This window comes from Thermobia domestica, chromosome 13, assembly GCF_964235325.1.
Source record: "Thermobia domestica chromosome 13, izTheDome1.hap1.1, whole genome shotgun sequence".
Taxonomy (NCBI): Eukaryota; Metazoa; Arthropoda; class Insecta; order Zygentoma; family Lepismatidae; genus Thermobia; species Thermobia domestica.
Window position 1 is genome coordinate 137,661,497 of NC_137466.1, and position 19,230 is coordinate 137,680,726.

The 19,230-nt window shown below is 34.8% G+C and overlaps 1 pseudogene across 1 annotated transcript; it reads left to right on the forward strand.

The window, feature by feature from the left end:
• Window positions 1–202: 202 nt before the first annotated feature.
• On the forward strand, window positions 203–14,089 carry LOC145668565 (cytochrome P450 9e2 pseudogene; annotated as a pseudogene). The gene is given in 2 exon segments (XR_014128047.1): window positions 203–421; window positions 13,097–14,089. The product of XR_014128047.1 is annotated as a cytochrome P450 9e2 pseudogene (transcript).
• Window positions 14,090–19,230: the final 5,141 nt, after the last annotated feature.

Genomic DNA, 19,230 nt, shown 5'->3' on the forward strand with positions numbered 1-19,230 from the left:
CGCTGATAGAGGAAAACGCCCATCAGAAGAAAATCAGCTGATCATGTCTTACGCATTTTTTTGTTTACATTCTTCTATGTGATTTTTTTTTTTTTTTCGTTTGAAGTATTTATTCACCAAGAGCACCGAGTAGTAGGCCTTGAGCACATCGCGGTAGTAAATTGAAGTTCTTTTGTGTGCTTTCGTAGCGACTTGAGTTAGTGTGCGTCTAAAAGAAAGAAAGAAGGAAGGAAAGAGAGAGAGAAAGAGGAGAGAGAGCAGAGAGAGAAAGAGCAATAAAGACATCAGCGTCTTATCTACAAGTGTTTCCGCGTTATCAGACCTTCTTCCTTTACGCTCAGAAATTCTTTTGTTTCTTTCACAGTGAATCATCTGTGCTCCTATAACACAGTGTGTAGATGTTTGTTCACTGGATATCACGGTAAGTTTGAGATGTGTTTTTGCATTTCCTTATTTAAGATTTACTTACATAAATATGTGATATTTTTGTTTGTGAAAATCTCATGATTTTTGTCGTTAAAAATAGATAGGAACTTAGAGGAATTAACATTACAGGTTGAGAAACTTAGATTCAACTTCATTAGAACTAATCCATAATCCAATCAGATTGGCTTTTGTCTATCGTGTTTTATGCGATATTAGGCCTATTTTCTCACACGTTCATGTATCCAAAGGTATCTTACCAAACCAATAGCTTTCCTAAACTTACAGTTTTCATTACGTCCCGCTCTTTTATAAACCTTTCGAACTTATCGATGTAAGTTTGACGTCCTTTTCAACTCTTTAAGTCTATGAGAACGGATTTACCGCTTAAAACGGGATCCGAAGCACTACTTAGGGAGGAAGAACTACATCTGAGGAAATGATGATTTCAGGGGGTACGCCGGAGGGAGGAATTTCAACCCCCGGGACCATATAACCTATCGTGCTCAATGCTGATTCCAAGTATTTTTGTAATACTATATTTCACCCCGGATTTATTGATATCCCTTCCGCAGAAATCTGAAATCATTACTGATTTCAGGCAAGACCCTTCTGAGATTCTGGGAATTGACCACTAATGGTTGTTGAGGGAAGTGTCATCGATAAAATAATAATAATAATAACATTTTATCATTAGCGTGTAAGGGAATTAGTTTTGATTACAAATAGCTGTATCCAAAACTTAGTACATATCTTAGCTCGTAACGATATAATGTTATTTTTTCGCGGGCGGGATTTCCTTCAAGAGCCCTTATTGAACTTACCATAGAAAGTATTTCTGTACAATACTGGAAACTGTTCACGAATTAGCTACGAGGAAAGAGTTGACATGTTGTGAAAGTGATATTTATTTATTTATTTAATATACGACACAACAGGCTTAATGCCCAATTACAATGTTGTGTGCATACAGTAAATGTTACATATATAAATTACTTAATTCTAGATCATTGTAGGAAAAATATTTGGGATAATAACTAGTTTTATTTTTTGTATTTCGTTTGAATTCTTTCTATTTCTTGGGAGTATTTTTTGTTCTTGAGGGTCTATATAATGAAACAATATTCTAATTTCCATCTAATAAAGTGTTGCAAACGTCTCACTGAAGAAGTCTTGTCCTATTCTATAAATTGAACCTAAGTTTCTATATGCGCTGTTTGTTATCATATTTATGTGTTGATTAAAATTTAGTTCAGGATCAAAAGTAACGCCTTAATCTTTGAGAGTACTTGGTTTAGTTTAGTTTCTTTCAGTGTGTAGTCAAAGATGATGGGATTTCTTTTTCTTTTTCTCGTATTTATACTTGGATACATTTATTACTAATTTGTTGTCATCGCATTATGTTTGAACTCGCTGTAGATCTTGTTGTAGTTGTATCCAGTCTTCAGTTGAATTAATTTTAGAATATAATTTGAGATCATCAGCGAATAGCAGACTCTCAGTTTCCAATAAAAAGCGGAATATCATTAATAAGTAGGAGAAATCGTAGAGTACCCAGATGATATCCTTGAGGAACCCCAGACAGAGTAGCAAATTTTCTAGTGATATGTCCCTTCTATAGAATAGATTGTCTCCTTTTACGTAAATACGACACAATATATTCTATTGCCGACTTTGTAAAGTTTAGGTTTACTAATTTCGCCACTAGAACATCTTGATCCACGACATCGAATGCCTTACTGAAGACTGTATAAACAACGTCTACCTGGCCGCCTTTGTCTAACTCGATTGGTATAAAATCTGTTACAACTGTTAGATTTGTTGCAGTAGATGTATTGCGTAAGAAACCATGTTGATATATTGATATAGCTAGCTGTACGTGATTCAGAATTCGTGTATATAAAATAATCTCAAGGATTTTGGCAAAAGGAGATAATATAGCTATAAGTCTGAAGTTTTGTATTTCGCTTTTATTTCCAGACTTTGGCACTGGACACACTAAACTTTCTTTCCATATGTCCGGAAAAGTGCCTGTTCTTATGGAGATATTGAATATACTATGGAGCGGATGTTTGAATATATCAATACAGCCTTTGACAACATATTGAGGAAGGCCATCAGATCTACATGACATTTTTGGTTTAAGTGCCTTTAAAGCCACTTCAATTTCTTGTAGTTGTATTTCTCCAAGTTGAAGGTTGTCCAACAGACTACTGCATTCCGTCTTGTTAGATATTAAACAGTCTACGTCACATTTTGCTGAGACATTGTTATAAACAGATTGAAAGTAATGCGCGAAGGCTTGAGCTATCTCACTGTCAGGATTTAGTTCTTTTTCATTGTAAGTCAAGGAGACTGATGACATGTTTGATTTTGCTATTGACAAAACTCCAAAGTTGGCCCTGATCATTATGAATAAAAAGTTCAGATTCTAGAATGAATGTTTTATACGCAATTGATATGTCGGCTTCAGTGGTAGAGCGTTCACCTCTGGTGCTTGGGGTCCAGGGTTCAAACCCTGCTCCCGCCACGTGAACTTTGTGGTGGACAAACCGTGTGCGTGGGTTTTCTCGGGGTTCTCCTGTTTCATCCCACTTTCTTCATTCCACCATTTCATTCATTTCTCATAATCACCGTCTCCTTTAGCCTAACCGGCATAAACGTGGGACGTAAAATTTAAAGATTTCATTTCATTCTTTGATATGTCGGCTTTCATCTGTTTACGTAACTCATGAAGTTTTTCACGATGATATAGGCTTGCAGTTATTACACTTTTCCATTTTTTATGATGATATGATTTGGATTTATTTTTGTTTTGTTTAGGGGAACTGTAACTTATCTGATTTTAATGAAAGAACTTTGTCTTACGTTGTGTCTTGTCACGAAATTTGTGTCTTGTCTCGTAGTGAATAATTCTGCCTTGAATTGTTCAGTTTACAAGGAAGCTCTAACAAATTAATATTCTACATTACTCACGTTAACATCTCTATAGGTGACTGTACCCATTCGGAAATTCAATTGTGTAACGTTCTATATTGTTTTGTTATATTCATCTCCTTTGTGGCTAAATATTTTCTTCAGGAACTTTGTTTGCTAGAACACTCGACCTGTGCTCATCCTTTGCTAGTATCTTTACATCATTGCCGTCTTATCTAAGTACTTGAATAAACCTGGAAAAGAAGATATTACATGTGATGATGTGATCAGTGATGATGATGTGATGATAACTACAGTGTAGGTATATAAAAATGAATGTTTACTTATTTATTTATGTTTAATGTAGCTACGTACTGTGTTTTCAATACGTTTGATTGAAATGTAAAGTGAAACAAAAATCCCCTAGAAAAAAAAAGTAAAATGTCTCGCTCACTTCTATATTATCATTAGTAAAAGTAATGAATGAGTCATATTATTGTTAGGTAAATAAAGCATCGGTAGGTATTACAGTGATACCTCGGGATACGAACTAAATTCCTTTTTCTACTCCGTTCATGAACGGAAACAATTTTTACCATTGCAATTAATGCAAATCCAATTAACTCGTTCGCCTGCCCTAGAAACATCCTTTTATTTATTTATTTATTTATTGACTTCCTTTTGAATTTACTTGAGGCAAAAAAATATACATATACAATAATATAAACTGTACTATAATATACTGTGGCTTCTTTACACCACCTCCATGAATATTTTTCATTTTCTTACGAGCCATTAATGAAGGTTACTTCAGGGGGAAAATCGTATCAAGAACAACGCGGAACATGGCGCCAAAATCACGTACGCCTCGAAGCATTCGAATCAAATTTGTTCGGAAAGTGTGTTCGCAACCAGAGGCGTTCGTAACACTAGTTACCACTGTATTTTATATTTGTTTTTGAGCAATATGTTTCCTTACCTTTAATCTATTTAATATTTTAAGAGTTACTAGCTTCGGAAATTTAAACAAAAAACTAAAATTTTCCCTTTCATCATAATATTTAGTGCGACAATACAAAACAACCATATTGTAAAATCACCATGTAGAAAATCTCATTTGTTTTACTTGCAAATTTGTTTGAAAACCACTGGAAACAATACGAATGGTACTGTCGGAATTATGCCATGCTGTGTAGAACAAAACATTCACAGTGCAGTCAATAAGTTCCGGAACTTCCTCAAAATTGATTACTTAACGATGTATATATATATATATATATATATATATATATATATATGTGTATATATATATATATATATATATATATATATATATATATATATATATATATATATATATATATATATATATATATATACAACGTTAGTTTTCTACATACATTTCTTCCCGCGCCACAAACTCGCTACGCCACACAGTGGAGTATTTAATCTTCAAACCCGGACAAAAATATTTACCATTTAGTATCGTAAAATAATCAATTAAATTACATTAATTTGTGTTTACCTATAGTTTTAAAGATATATTATAGCCGAAACCTGGTCCTGCAGTTTTGAACAGTCAGGAAAATCAGGGAAATTCCATATTTTTTTATTGCTTTAAACTGTCTATGGTAAATACTTTGAAACATTTTAAGAGAAAATTCTTGCTATTTTGCTATTAATTAACATTTGCTACATCAAATAATGGATAAAAAAGTAACATACACATAAAATAGAAACAGCAATACACTTTTTTAGATATGTTGTACAGGGTGTGGCCAAAAGTACGGGCTAGATATTTAAGAAACTGAAATACAGTCAATTCGAAGTCAATTGGAATCAATGTTGGTGGTAGGGATAAACATTATGACGTGGTTAATGTTGTCGTCTGCCATCTTGGTGGCCGCCATATTGGAATCAACTTTATTATTTTAAATGACTATCATCATGTGACATATTAAACAACATTCCCATTCAAAGAAAAATCCAACGCTAAAGATATTTTTGCAAAATCTGCAACGGTTTTGAAGTTGTAAATGAATTTAGAATAGGTTATGTTGTCACTCAGACTTAAATTTTGTTATGTGTGGACCAATGTATGGATGAAAACTGACTGTCTCTAATTGTTTTCTTGTAGGCAGGATGGGATGTTAACTCGAGAGGAAGTAATCGAAATTATTCTTTTGTCTGGAGGGCACGATTAGGATGTCGCTCATTGAAGACAGTTGCTATTATTGCTGAACTGCGTCCATTAAGTCGAAAATGTTTGTTTCTAGCCTCAGTTGCCTCCCCTCAGAGTTGCTCAATGGGCAAAATAGCATATTTTATGATTGCTGGACCACGAATTAAAACTTTATGTAGGGCTGTAGTTATCGGGTACCGATTATATAGTTTCACATAAAGTTTAGCAGTGGCAGTAGCGAAGTTCTGAAATTTCTCCACGTCTATTTCATGGCCACTAGAAATTGCTTGCAGAATAATATTGAATTCTTTTATGAAGTTCGAATCCACACCAGTTATTCGGGCAGCAGTTTCGTGGTCAGCAAAAACCCTCCTCGAAGTGTTCTCTTCGTTCGTATTGCCGTGGCCTTGCTTAGGGACGTGCACTAACAAACTCATGTCTTTTCTGAAACTGGTTTGAATTTCTTTTCTTCGTCTCTTTATGGTTTTTCTCTTCTTCTGATTTCCCTTACCATTTTTAATAGAGATTTTCTAGGCTAAGTGTAATATTGATTCGAAAAACCTGATCCTTGTATGAAGGACAGACAACCGAAACAAGGACAGACAACAAATTTCATGCCTCATAATTCATGGTGCAGTTTATGAACTTAAAAAGTTTCAGTAGATGTCATTTATTATAGAATTAATTGCGTGAAACCCTACTTGAATAAATAAGTTCTATTTTTCTGTATAAACTCAATCAACTAAAGATTAAACTCAGGGAACAGCTGTAAGGCCTTCTGAACTCACGTGAGAACAAATTAGATAGTATAATTTATAAATATTTATTTATTTTCATGAGGCAAAATTTCGGTCAAAATTTTATTCTTGGATTAAATTAACGAAAGATTGAACTTTTAAATGCAAAAGGAATCATTGATCAACTAGAATCAGAACGTAAACATTAAACACTTCTTAACTTTTAAACTTTATATTTTTTTCTTGCAAAAAAGCTCTTAACATTAGCTAAAATGTTCATATATCATAAAATTAAAACTTCTTTCAATGCCCTTTAAAACAATACAGTTTTTGTTGATAATGACCTTAGTACAATTACTAAAATTAACACCTCAAAAACTGTACACACTAATTTAAGTTCGCTTGCCAGAAAAATTGAATGACTTCAACAATTATTATTTACGTTCATTTCATATTTAAATAATGGAATTTATGTTTACAAGATCTGCCAGTTATCGAAGAACAAGAAATTAACTTTATTTCATGTATTTTTCAAATTTTATTTTTTTTCGACTTTTGTCCGGGTTTTAGGGTCAAATACTCCACTGTGCGCCGGTCGTATACGCCCGAGGCGAGTCATCCACTTTAATCCACTTAAGCACTTCCGTCACATTTGCGTTTCCTTATTCGTTGTTATTATTGAGAGAATGGAGTAAACGTGCTGTAATGAACTCTTGTTTTGCAGTAAACGCGCCATGTAGCGAACGTACAGAATGATGCGGAACTCGTATGGACATGCTTGTTTGTGTTAGCTGAAGCAAAGTGTTCAAATAGTTCTCGCGTTTTAACAATGGTTGCTTTTGGTGTTAGTTTTTGGTTAAAAAAAAAAAAAGGTTGCGGTCTTTCAACAATCTCATATTCACCTGATTTGGTGCAAACTGATTTCATGCTCTTAAGCTCAAATATGTTCTCAAGTGGGAGTGTTTCTGAGGATGATGTATCGATTCAAGTGAATATGATGGCGGTAGTGAACAAGATTTCAACGGATGACTTTCCTAGGGCGCTCCAGAACATTTAGGACTAAACATCTTTAGACTAAAGGAGATGGATGATTAATGAATTTGAAAGAATTGGTGGAATGACAATGAGGGAGAACCAGGCCCGTATCCAGGGGGGTCTAGAGGGCCGCCCCCTAAATTTTTACTGGCCCCCCTCTAAAATTTTCACGGTAGGCTTGCAAATGAACTATAATATGGAATGAACTAATATTTTTGGATCGGGCCCACCTAACTTCCATCGCCCCCCTACATTCGGGCTGACTACGGGTCTGGGGCCCCGAGGAAACCCATGGACACAATGTTATCCGCCACAAATTAATTTAGTCTGGGATCGAACTAAGGAACCCAAGTACCTAAGATAAACACTCTACGACTGAAACACAGTTTTCCCGCCTTTGACATGGGAGACCTGGATTCGATTCCTGGTGGGAGTTCATGTGGTTCGGATTCCACGTTAATCAGTAGGTCCCATCTCCTATAGCATCGCTGCTGCAAGGGGCGTTAAACTCAACTCAAAACCGTTTTCCCCCTGATAATAATTAGTAATCAATATACACATATATATATATATATATATATATATATATATATATATATATATATATGCATGATAGTTTTATAATGCTTTCATATACTGAAACAATACCTTTGGTATGCTTTTTAAACGACTAAAAAAAGGACGTTCTTAGTTTGACCTGTATGTGTATGTATATGTATGGATCTACGCAATTATCTAGAACCGTTAGTCATATTTTGATGCGCATTTTACTAATCGAAAAGCTATTTCCAAGGGAGCTTAACACGTATAAAAACTTGAAGGAATAACAATTAATTATTAATTTAAAAAAAATAAGTGACTCCTTCAACCCCTGAGAAAAACCTATCCTAAAATGCAAGGCAACCGAAAATTCAACAAAATATGTCAGGTTGAGTACCGAAGTGGCAAGACTACTTTTCAGACAGGTTTCTCCAAATGATTAAACACTTATTATGGATGTTTATGTCATTTCCTATGTCATGACTTTTTACATGCATCTTCCTCAACTTTTGTCAGAATATCATGCACTTTTTCTGTGATTGCTCGCGCATTGCGAGAAGCGTCTTGAAGATCGAAATTTTCTGAAGGAAAGCGACTGTTTTACTGACTTTTTTGTCTATTTTTCCTGTTTGAAACGTCTAAATATCCGTAGCCTACAAGACACAAATCTGTACGGAGTCACGATATCCATTGGTAGAGGCTTATTCTGGTTTCAAGACTCGAATGTTTGATCCTAGGCCATGTTAGTTCGTGACAAAGAGAGATATATTCAAATATGAGGACAGAAAGGATAAATCCACATATGCAAGCTTAGAATTGGATAAACAAGCGATAGACAGTATCCATATTCTCAGGAAAATTGTAATTTTGTGACGCATAAAAATCAAACTTTCGCAGTTGAACCTGAAAGTATTATATCCGTAGTTGTCGAATGAAGGTAGAGAACTTTTTATTTTATTTATTTATTTAAGGATCAGACAATTACGCAGGAAGAGAAAGGTATTAGCATTTGGAGAATGAGGAATTACAAAATTCACAGTTTTCGGTGATAGGTTTCGAACATCTCGGCAATGAAACAAGTATGTTAATTACTCGTCCACGGAGAATGCTGCTTGATGAACCTCGTTCTTCTCGCACACCTCAAGAATGTCAACACTTTCGAGGTATGTAAATTGGAAATACACTATTACTTCTATTAGGAATGGCAGTTTATCATAAATACTGAAACAGGCGTTACAATATGTCCATAAAACAATGTTTAAAGTGCATGGTAGGTGAGAAAGGTCAGTGTGTGGAGTACGACAAGTCTCTGAAGTAAACGTTCTCACCCAACAATCTGGGAACTAGACATGACGTTCGTAAAATATTATCCTAAGTTAGTAAAAGTATGAAGTTTGATAAAAGGGTATAAGAGTCAGAAGAATCTAAATAAAAGCTAACATTGTAATCAATGGGAAATTTTCTTTGGACATTTGTGTTGGTCTTTTATAAGCTCTGCTTACTGGTTAAGTGGCTAACCATGTGTCTTTCGTGAACATGGCCTCGGGCTTAATTACCGGTGGGAGAGTAGAAAAAACACCCGTCTCTTTTAGCATATAAGGAATAATCGTGAGAAGTAAAACTAAAAACTTTCATTTCTCGAACTTCTACTGTTCGACTGAGAAACCTTGATTCTTATGCTTCACAAAATCACAATCTCCCCCCAGAATATTGCTGCTATCCGATAATTTGTTTCTCCACTTCTAACCTTGCATATGTGAATGTGTCCGTTTCTTTTCCCACATTTGAATCTCCCTCCGTCTCTCTCTTAAAATCATCGACCATGAATATCCATGAGAGGTTCGTTCTATAAAAAGTGAGCGAAGAGTAAGACATTTACATCAGTTAGCAACTTTAAATTGTACAAGAGTTAAATATTTATAAAGAACAGCTCTTGTAACCAATAGATATTTCATCACATGAGAAGGGGGAGGGAGGAAATTATTAGGGATGATAAGAAACGCCGAAAGAGTTTAGAAGTAGATGTTGCTTTTCTGGGAACACACGTTCTTAAAAATAGGAATGGGCAAAACAGGTCTTTATGAAAAGTGGAAACCGGTTTCTAGAAAAACCGAAACCCGGAAAACGGACATTTCGGTTTTCTCTAAAATTTTCAAAAAGCGGTTTTTCACCGAAACTGGTTTCTGGTTTTCTCTAAAAACCGGTTCGGTTTTTCAATGAAACTGGTTTCGGAGAAAACTTTTGGAAAACACATAAAACTATTTCTGTGAGAACGGAATCGGTTTCCGGAGAACAACAAAACAGTATTTTCGTCAAAAATAGAACCAGTTTTGGAATAAAACAGCAATCGATTTTGAAGAATACCGAAACCAGATCCGGTGAAAAACCGAACCGGTTTTGGACAAAATCGAAACTGCTTTCGGTGAAAAAACGGTTTTTGAAAATTTTCAAAAAACTGTTTCGGTTTTTCTAAAACCTAAAAACCGGTTTTCGTGCCCATCACTATTTAAAAACTAGAAGTGTGTCATAATCCTGGATGACGGTCACCACTCTATACGAAAGCTGCTCTGAAAATAAAGCACCATATTTTATTCTAAATAAACCATAACAGATAGCAATAGCACAATTACAGTACACTGTATATTAAAGCACAATCTCAGTTAAAATTAAATTTTGCATTTTCGAGTTTTGTCCGCGGTTCCCTTGTTATGCGCCAAGCGTATCAAGATGCAATAACAGCTATGGATTAGTGTTGCTCACAAGACGAGAAGTTTCTCGTCATAAGTCTCGAATCGCAGGAAGCACTAATACATATCTTAAACATTGTTTCAACTATACGTAATTCGTAGTATTGTGCAGTCGCCCCTTGTCAGTCCAAGAGCTCAGATAATGCACTTATAGATAGTGAAATTGGGGATGTCAGAACTGACAAGTTGCGCCCAGGATTTTGTAAACATTGAATTTGACAAAACGTAAGGTACGGGATCTGACCTGTGTTGCGTGTAAATAAAATCAAACATGTGCAAAAAGAGACAGATCGTGATGTCAAAGGGGTTAAAAAGTGTGAGAAGGGAGCAACTTTTAGGACTGGTTAATCTACTTGCACTTACTTGTAAATCTTGGTGTTGCCTTCTTGATGATCCTTCCAGTGGATTGATGTCCGTCTATCCTTCTATCTGGTCGGATGGTCGTTCAAGTAGTTGAGAGTTAAGGGTTATCGAAACGCGGGCAGAAAAACCAACGTTGCGAATACAGTAAATCTAATCAAAGTTGAAATTACTCTTTAACGGATTTTCCGTCGCAACTGATAGTTACAACGCTAAGGCGAAGTGCTCTCTGAATCACAGCAATGTAAACTTCTTGTAAAAACGAAATCGTGGTTCGTGCTCCTATATGTTGATCCGTTTCTCTTGCGATCCGGACTACCTCTCCAAAAGTGTCCCAAAGGTTTTTGTTCAATGTTCCTTCCGGATTGATATTCTCGGTCGTTGACTATGTCTTCCGTCTTGATGAAAAAGTGCGTGCTCATAGATTAACCAAGGTGGGGTGATGATAGGCATATTGATAGGAAAACAATCTGTTGTTTTTATTGATTGAGAAATTACAAGTGTAAGAAAGAAATGACGGACAGCAAGAAAACTTCCTGGTAGGAAAAGCAAATGAACTTAGAAAAAAAAATCGAAAAGTGATTCAACATTAAATAAACGATTATTATTTTCACTATAATGAGTTTTAAAACAAAATGTCCCATAGTTCGAAATAAAATGTTTCGTTATGTGTCCAAATACACATATCTTGACAGTATTAAAAAAAAAACTATAAATTGATAAAGAGGCTGCATGAACACAGTGAAAAGTATTTTATCAACGTTTAAAGATACGCAAGTCATTACAGAGTATACTTCAATAATAAATTGATCTATGGTTTAAATGATGTTATATCAATCTTCGTGGACCTCTCTTGACGCCGAAGGGTTTTGATTACTTCGAGATTAAATTAAGAAGAAAATCAGGACATAAAATTTGTATATAAATTTACAAAACTACACAGAGGAAAAAAAAAACTTATGTGGCGTACGTAAAAATGTTGGTTACATGTGTAAATCCTGTAGTTTTTGGACTTAATGTACAGCAAACGTATAACTGAAAAAATACAATGTACTTTGCGTATAAGTGTTTCGAATAAGCGTTACGAACGAAAGAACTGTGTATAGGCGGTCAGAATCTCACATACAGATAGACGGACGTAACATATAGCTGACGTATGTAACATATGTATATGTATGTAATATACGGAAGATGTAACATCTAATGGCAGTGCTTGTATAGCATATGGATAATGTATGCTGCGTACTGATTTCCGTGGTAAACATAAGGATTCCGTATATTTGTGCAATATACCGTATATTACAATATATCGCTGTCCGCAAAACGGATTTTTCGCAGTGTAGACGAGGAATGCTTTTCGAGAATTGTGACAAAACGAGATAGGAAAGAATTCTTCGAAAATCGAGACAGACGAGATTAGAATTGTACTAAAACTTACGAGATGTTAAAAAATGTTCGTCCGATTTCATGGGCAACACTATTTTGCATAGCCCTGCAGAACATAGTTTGGTTTCACGTCACTTTTGCCAGTGTTGTAATGTGCAACAAACCGCATCATTGTTCTAACATCCATTATGTAGTTTCTATAAACGTTCAGCCCCGATAGATTTCAATTAGTATTAACTTTTGTTACGAACTTAACTTTTCTTATGTGTAACCATCTGTTGCACATTATTTCTTCAAATAAATATCTAAATCAAATTAGCTCCCAATCACGATCTCCTACACAGCAACGCACTATCGGGAATTTTTGCAGGAAGTTATAAAATACCCTCGTATATTAAAAGTATCTGTCTCTGATGTGACCTGCAAAGAAACAGATTGAGGTATCTATTCTGGAACAATCAATGTATGTTCCATTTGGTATTCTATTCAGGTTGATCATCAGAACGTTACAAAATATATTAGTTATATTTTATTTATTATTTGTACACATTAATTATTACATTTAAGCCGCACTACTGAAGTTGAATATTTTTTCTAACATTTTTTGTGCATTGAATGAAAATTGGTGAATTTATAGTATATAGTAATTCTTATTGGAAGTAACAAAACTTTTTTTAAAAATGTCATCTGGTAAAAAGAATTAGTCAATGTGACATTTCCTTAAAGATGTGCAATAAATCTTAAATTTCACTTCCTTTTCCTTTTTACAGGTGATTTTTTTTTTGTAGTGGTAACTACAAGAAACTTTGCCCATGTCAGTGAAGTGAAAATGAGCCATTTTTCAGGATCATGGGTAATAGACATTGGTTTTCTAGCGTTCAGTTTATTTCTGGTTATTTTCGTTTACTATGACTATGTATTTAAACACTGGAAGAGAAGAGGAGTTCCATACGTTAAGCCAACCTATTTCTTTGGAAACATTACTCAGTCTGCATTACAAAGACGATCAGCTGTTGAAGACCAAGTTACCATCTATAAAGCACTTGATGGCGAGAAATTTGGTGGGATGTTTTTCTTTTCAAAACCAGTCTTGATAATACGGGATTTGGAATTAATTAAAAATGTTGTTGTAAAGGACTTTGATTACTTTCATGACCATAATTTCCGAGTGGACGAAGAACTTGATCCGTTAATGGCAAAGACTATATTTGCTTTGAAGGGAAAGCGATGGAGAGAACTTCGTGTCAAAATGACTCCAACGTTTACGTCAGGAAAAATGAAAAAGATTTTTCCCTTGATGGTGAAGTGTGCTAATGAATTGAATAGTTACTTGGAAGAACTCGCAAGAAAAAATGAGGAACTAGACATGAAAGATATACTTTCAAGATTAACGTCTGATATTATTGGTTCTTGTGCTTTGGGCATTGACTGTAATTCTATAAAGAATCCCAAAGCGGAGTTTCTTGAAATGGGAAAGAGAGTGTTCCAAGCGTCTAGTAAATTTTCACAGTTAAAGTTTATGATTGTTCAGTTTGTGCCAGCTTTAGCTAGTGTTCTTAAAGTGCGTATTGTGGAGAAGAAAGTTGATCGATTCTTCAGGAAAGTTGTGAATGAGACAATAGAATATAGAGCAAAGAATAATATAATAAGAAATGATTTCGTGGATTTGCTCATTGAACTGAAGAAAAAGGGTCACGTAGAGATTGAAGAATCAGAGTTGCTGAAGGACGAAATTCAATCTTTAGGAGAACCAACCGCAACTGGTAAAGTATATACCTAGTTATATTTTTAAGTGTAGACAGTAAAGCAAAACTACGTGATATTTCCTTATTAACAGCTGTAACTGAATTGCATTCATAGAAATATTATTGGTCATATGTATGATGATATGTACGAGTTTCAACAGTAGTACCAAGTTTTGATTGGTATTCGCCACTGCAACTGCAACATTTGTGAATTTATTTTTAACATATCTAGAAGTAGTATTATAAATAGGATCTATACATTTAGAACAATTTGTAATAGATAAGACAACAGTACGAAACTTGGAAAAATAACGGTACTGTACCTAAGTCTTTTTCTGTTAAGGTATAATACCATAGGTCATTGGACTTAGCAACATACCATGAAATCACCATCAGAACATGAATTGTATTTTGTTCATTTCTAACTCTGCTGGCGATTTTTAACAATTAATTGTTTTATATATAAAGTAATAGTAATATAAAAAAGAATATACATATTTTAATTGACAGAAGTAAGGTATCTAAGCCATGCTCTTGCAACTCTTACTTTGAGACAGTGATAACGAATGATTACGAGAAGTTTGTAGAATGAAATTGTTCATTCTAAGAACCACTATTTTAGATTTCCAAACTATGCTATGCTTAAGTGTGGAAAGTGTTAATGAATGCTTATGTTCATCAGATGTCTGTCTGTAAACTGGTATCAGAGCAAAAATGATATAGATACAGCGGAGAATATTTTTTGAAATGGGTTAGGTGTTCAGAGAATAGCTTTTATCTTCATTCCTATAATTCTGTTCAAACAGGAAGAGGCACGATTTTCGGTTTCAACGCTTATTCTATAGAATAAAAACGGTCATAGATACTGCGAAGTGGATTTTCGACATGGATTCAGTGAGGCAAGAATATATTCTATCTCATCTGTCAATCCTCTATTCAAGTTAAACGTGGAAGAAGTAAAGTATTTCCAATTTCAACATTGATCAGTACAGAATAAAAATAATTAATAGCAAAAAAGTGACTTTTTGATGATTTAATATCGGTTTAATATCGCAAAAATACCTTTGATCTCGACCTCTATCTGCCTAGAAAGAAGAAAATGGAAAAATCTAATGTAACATTCATTTTCAATTCTGATTCTCTTAGACCGAAAATTGTAACAGATAATCAGAATTTGTATTTTTACATGGATTCAAATTTAAAGAATAGGTTACATCCTTTACGTTATTTACTCGTATCTGTTACAACGTAAGTAGTAGATCTAACGCTTTCAATTTCGTAATGAGTTCTCATAGTTTAAAAGTTTATCGTGGTTCCACAATGTGAATTACAGCTTATTTGTTTCGAAGAGTTTTTCCAGTAAATGTCCATGCTATTTTAGAAAATTACTTATGAATAGAAAGAGGTGTCCATAGGATGGATCATGACGTAAAGTGTGTCATTATAATTACAGGGACGGGCGAAAAGATGATACATTCAAACCAATTAGTAACTATTAATTTTGTATAAACAGTGTGCAAGTTATACACAAGAGCAACAGATGTAATTAGGGCTGTGCGATATGTCGATATATCGATATCGTCGATATCGATATCATCTTATATCGATCATCGATATCGCAAAAATATCGACGTCGATATATCGATATCGTCGATATTCGATATCGATATCCGATATTGTCGATATTCGATATCGATATCCGATATCGTCGATATTCGATATCGATATCCGATATCGTCGATATTCGATATCGATATCCGATATTGTCGATATTCGATATCGATATCCGATATTGTCGATATTCGATATCGATATCCGATATCGTCAATATCGATATTCGATATTGGTGTTTCACACTTCCTCGAAAAAATTGCGGCAGGTTTTGCTTTATATATATATATATATATATATATATATATATATATATATATATATATATATATATATATATATAACGCTTTTTGGCTCGCGATAGTAGCTGCATTTGCATTTCTTAACCGAATGAAACCAAACTGCACGATACTCGTATGAGGCAGAAAAACGCTCCGTTTCATGGGTCAAATTAATGTAGGGCTTGGGGACTATGCTTCCCAGCATTCCATGTTAATATTTAGTTTTCTCTTTTGACTTCATTTTTTAACAGAATGAAGCCAAATTTACAGAGGATTAGTATGGGTTAAAAATTTGGTTCCTTTTGAAGATAGTCCAAATCGGCGGCGGTGGGGTAGAGATGTTTCTACGTCTACTTAATCCACATAAATATTGTGTACTTAATTTATATTATCGGCTACACTTCTTCACCGAATCAAACCAAACTTTGTGTAAAAATTGTATTGGGCAGAAATGATGTTCCTTTCGAAGATAAAACCAAAACTAGTGCAGACCCGGGGAGCTATGCCTTCCAAAATATTTCTCATCATTAACATGGCTGTATTCCTTAACCGAGTCAACTTGATATCCTCACTACAGTTAATGTTTGTGCTGTATTGCCATTGCGAGTGAAAAATCAAATGCCTGTGCTAAAATTTGCTTAAATCTAAACAGACAGGAAAACAAGAATTTGTTAGTTTTTTGTGCAAAGTAGTAATTTTCCGTTTATTTGTATGTGGTTACTAGATGTAAGTTGAGCCACATAATTCAGCCCACTAAAACAAACAAATCCCTCCATTCTGTCATTTCACTACACAGACCTACATATTCTGTTTAGGTAGTATTAACACTTCCCTATTTCTTTGGATTTGCTTAAGTATTAGAATATGCATTATTAGGTGCACTGTTATTAGGAATGACTTAGAACCTCTCTAAATTAATTTCACAAACAGAACTGAATAATGATATAGGACGTAAGCTTTAGCCTAAATTTAATAAAAACATGAACACTTTTAGATATGAGTTTGCACAAAACCAATAACAAGAAACCTCTTCATATGGGAGATGTCACGTCTTTGCGTACAGCTCTTTAATACAAAAAGATTATCAGTTTAATAATAACATGAAAGAGATCTCGATTGATCGCGTTCTTTTTTTAATTGGATATTAAAATAGAATACTACAAAATAATAAGTCCAAGTGTTAAATTTGTAAAGCTAACGAATTAACTTAGAAGAACACAAACAGACACATCACACATACAGAGAAAAATGAACAATAACTGTCTTGTTTAGAAATATGCATATTAGCACAGTTTTCAACTAGAAATGTATGATGCATTGAAGTTCATGACACTGCTATTTAGGAACGAGCTCTTTTGTTCATGGAAAGAAAATCAGTTGTTTCGCATGTTCTGCACTAACTGTACGTGAAGTATGAGCATCAGTTACGATATTGCATCCACAACTATTACATCCACTTTCCGATAGAACACTGGTACCTACACAAATACTTACAAGCCAGAAGAGCTAATTTTGGAAATTCACTGACATGAGATTTCCTCCAGTGAAGGAGGTTTTCTTCCATATCTGTAGGCAGTGGTGCTATTCTAATTTTTGGTGACTGGTTATATATATATATATATATATATATATATATATGAGAGAGAGAGAGAGACATAGTAGGTGGATACATAGAAAGATATCTCTCCCCAGTGGCGTAACTAAGGGCTTGGGGGCCATCCCGCAGACAACGTGGAATGGGGCCCCTTTTCTATGTCCTACATCGCAATTTGGAGGCCTCGTGATGGCATGGGCCCCCCGCAATGCGGGGTCTGCGGGGCCCTTATTTACGCCCCTGTCTCTCTCCCTCTCTCTTAGGAAGCAAATCATGCAAGATAGACAAAGACAAATTTTTCACTGGATACCACAAGTGACAAGTAGAGACCTACACAGCAACCTAATATAAGGTGTTGTGACGAAATTAGGTAGCACTGCGAATATCTTGGAAACGAATTATCCAAAATAGATGTTTGTCAAGAAGTATTGGAAACACCTTAACCCAGCAATGGATCAACAATTATTGATAATGGTATGTATGCGTTTCAAATGTAAATAACCCTCACCACTGCACTCATGTGATCCGTTTTCCTTCTTGATATCTAACCAGCCCATTTGAAATTAAGAAAAAATAGCTTATACCTTATTCTGAGAGATTATATATCTAACCCTGTAGCTGTAAGAATTTTTAAGAACAAAGCTAAACAAACTGAAACTTGGTCGTTCTTGGGTATAACTGGATAAAATTTACTGTTATGCCTGGTATAACAAACGGTTTAACAAACTCGAAATATATTAACAACCGGTTCTGGCGAACCGGTGCGAACCGGCTGAATAGCACCACTGTCTGTAGATGGCACTGAAAGATATGCATCGATTTCCTGTTGCAGTGAGGCATCAAATGATTAGCACAAAAGAGAAACGGGGATTCCCCGATTTTGCTTTTGTTGATCGGGTACGTCATTCGTCCATATCTGAAATGAAATGATTTTTTTGAGTTTTACGTCCAATGATTATGCCGGTTAGGCTAAAGGAGACAGTGATAATGAGAAATGAATGAAAATGATGAAATGAAGAAAGTGGGAGGAAACGGGAGAATCCTGAGGAAACCCACACAACGGTGTTTCTCCATCACAAAGTTCACTTGGCAAGAGCAGGGTTTCAACCGGGGACCTCATGCACCAGAGGTGAACGCTCTACCACTGAGCCACCATGGACCCTATCGTCCATATCTGGATCAAGTATTGTTTGTGCGTGAGCTTAAAATACAACGCACGCACGTGTTATACTATAGAAAGAACTTCTCTCTCTCTCTCAAAGCGAAGTACAATATTGTAACGTTGTTGACATACATATGAATAACTGGTGATTAGGTCGTTAAGCTGTTCATAAAATCATATAAGTTTTCATTCATATTACGCAGACAAGTACACACAGAACAGCATATGAATCTTTATCTGACTTTTGTTTCTCTAACTTTCTGACAGCCTTTACGAAATAATATCTTTACAATCGAAATATTCGTTAAACATTTTTATTATTCTTATCCTTCAATATTCATCATACATCATATTCTTCATTACTTTAAATTCTTCATATTACATAACTATTTTACATTATATTCCGTCGAAGCTGTTTCAAAGTTAGTATTACACTTCTGACATAGTCATCATTACAAATCATAATTGATTCTCGATCCATACGCCTGAAACTTGTCCATCCTACCTGCAG